Consider the following 2,500-nt stretch of genomic DNA (forward strand, 5'->3'; position numbering starts at 1 on the left):
CCTAGCCCTAACCCTAACCCTAACCCTAACCCTAGCCCTAACCCTAACCCTAGCCCTAACCCTAACCCTCCCCTAGCCCTAACCCTAACCCCCTTTCAGCAGGTCCACCCAGAGGACGGAGGCCTGTGTCGGGGCAGAAGTGGCCCCCCAGAGGGCCCCAGGACCACGTGAGGAAGGGACCTGTTGGGGGCCTGGACGTGGTCAGAGGGGCTGGAGGGGGGGGGGTCAGCTTTTCCACTGAGAGCAGAGAAGAAGTCGTCCATATTTGAGGCTGGTTGTGAAGAACAGATGGTTAATGAAGATTCAGAGCTTAATTAATCGAGTCTCTGCACATCAGTTTCATACCAGGGTGATTTTTGAGCAGTGTAGAGACAGGAGAGCAGCTTGTGTTCCTGGCGCCACCAGCAGGCACGTGTGGCTACGTCACTCCCCAGGATTATGGAGTCTGCACAGTTCATGTCCACCCTTCTTAATTAGCCATTAATGATGAGAAGATCCATTCCTGAAGATGACAGGACAGAGGTCACGCTGGCTCCAGATGCTCTTTTAACCATTCTGATTCACTGACATCCAAACAATACTGTGCGTAATGGCACCCAACGCTGTCCGGATCGTTATTTGAGGCATTTGGTTGTTAAGTTTTGTTTTGTAGATCCCTAAAAAAAGGGTTAGGGTTAGGCGGTGATTAGAGGTACTGCGGCACATCAAACTTGTTATTGTTATTTGTGCCTGATCGTGTAAGATAACGTCAGAAAAATCGCTTATATGACGCTAAAGTCATGTATTGTCAAGGTGCACCACAAACCTGTCGATCTTCGTGACGTTGCTCGCCTTTGATCTGCGGGCAGCAGCCAATCAGGAGCGGCGGGGGCGGGCCGTTGCTAAGGAGGAAGTTTGGTTGCGCCTCCGCGTCCGCAGCCATTCAGCAGCAGTGGCTGAAGCGATTGGACTGTCGGAGTCTCCCCCCCGACGCTTTCTGTGGAATTTGAATTATTTCGGAGGTGTTCGGTCCGTGAGGAGCGGGTGACGGCATTAAGGGAGCGACTTCTGGGTGTCAGCGGGTGATTGCAGGTAGGCCGGGACATAAATGCGCAGCGTGTGTTTTTAAACTAGCTTGTACCGAAAGGCTTGTTAGCTCAGCCAGCTAAGCAGCGTTAGCCTGAGCTGCTGCTCGGATGCGGGGCTCTCACCTCGGCAGCTTTAGCTCCCTGTAGAGCCGCTAACACACCGCCCAGGCTCACGTTGCTAACCTGGCAGAACAACCAAAGTAGCTACATGGAAGCTGTCTGACCTTCCGTCGTTTGTTGGCTCTTTCCTGCTCAGTCAAGGTGTAGTAGCTAGCCTACCTGAGCCCAGTAGTCAGTTGGACTAAACTTACCTCCCCCTAATCAAAACCTCTGTAAAAAGTTGTGCCTTACTCAGCAGAGCAATGGCCCTCCTTATAGTCCACACATCTAGAGGGTGTGTGGACTATAAGATGTGCCAGGTCATGTGTCAGGTCAGGACCTACGCAGGTAAGAAGCTACCTGCTCAGTGGAGATCCACTGGCTTTTTAGAGTAACGATCCGCGTTCAAACAAACGGGAGCGTCCAACCTTAATCTTGTGGGACTTTCCTGCCAGATTAGCGTCCACATGCACATGCACGAATTACTGAAACCTCCTGCGTGTTGGACACCAACCATACCTCAGTCTACCAACCAGCAGAAGCGTTGAGTCACTGGTGGCTAGAAGATGAAAGCCTCTCGGATCTGGTGGGCAGCAGAACTCCTGCCCAAAGTCGACCCGAACAGGCCAAAAGCACATTTGGACATGGTTAAATATTGCTAAAACAGATGCAGCTGGTAGCTGATTCAGGTGGTGTCTCCAGAAAAGGAGGTAAACATTGGCCCCTCGTCGCTCCCGAACTCCCCAGGCAAGTCTGGCAGGGAGGAGGAGGAGGAGGAGGAGGAGGAGGAGGACTTGAGATGTTTGTCTGCAGCTTTGCTGCTGTTCTGAGAAGGAGAGGCCCTTTGCTGACATGTCAACATGTGAATTCTGGGCAGTGATGCAACACAGGCAGATAAAGGTGCTCTCAGAGGGCTTCGCCTTGTACTCTGACCCGCAGGGTTGCCGTGGTGAAGCACAGCGCGTGTTTGTCACCTTTCAGCACCGCGGGACAGACGGTCAACTCAGAGGCACCTGTGTGCACGGCTGAACGCACGGTTTGGTGTAATAATGCCATCAGTGTCACAGGTTGCTAATGGTGGCTACCGCTAGCATGTTTGGAGTGATTTAACAAGATGTTCCAATCCAGCTCGACCACGGTGGGAAGGTCGGAACGAGGACGTGCAACCTGTTGTTGTTCCTGTTTGTGTGTTGTGACCAGGCGTGAGGCGGTGACAGGGTGACTGGGTGTCTCCGATGGGGCGGTGTTTGACACGGGTGGCTGGTGTGCCGCCGTTCCGTGGTCAGGCTCGTACACATGGAGGCGTGCAGCGTAACCACGCAGCGCTCCATGTT

The 2,500-nt window shown here is 53.2% G+C and overlaps 1 protein-coding gene across 5 annotated transcripts in view; it reads left to right on the top strand.

Moving 5' to 3' along the window:
- numb (NUMB endocytic adaptor protein) overlaps positions 1-2,500 on the top strand; it is a 32,535-nt gene that overhangs the window by 5,805 nt on the left and 24,230 nt on the right. Inside the window, exon 1 of one of the 5 annotated variants that reach the window (XM_029828313.1) lies at positions 934-1,071. The exons of the other annotated variants lie outside the window; for them this stretch is intronic. The gene's annotated coding sequence lies outside the window, so the exon portion shown is untranslated. Of the gene's footprint in view, positions 1-933; positions 1,072-2,500 lie in introns of those variants that run through there. 5 annotated transcript variants of the gene reach the window in all.

This window comes from Takifugu rubripes, chromosome 2 (genome assembly GCF_901000725.2).
Source record: "Takifugu rubripes chromosome 2, fTakRub1.2, whole genome shotgun sequence".
Taxonomy (NCBI): domain Eukaryota; kingdom Metazoa; phylum Chordata; class Actinopteri; order Tetraodontiformes; family Tetraodontidae; genus Takifugu; species Takifugu rubripes.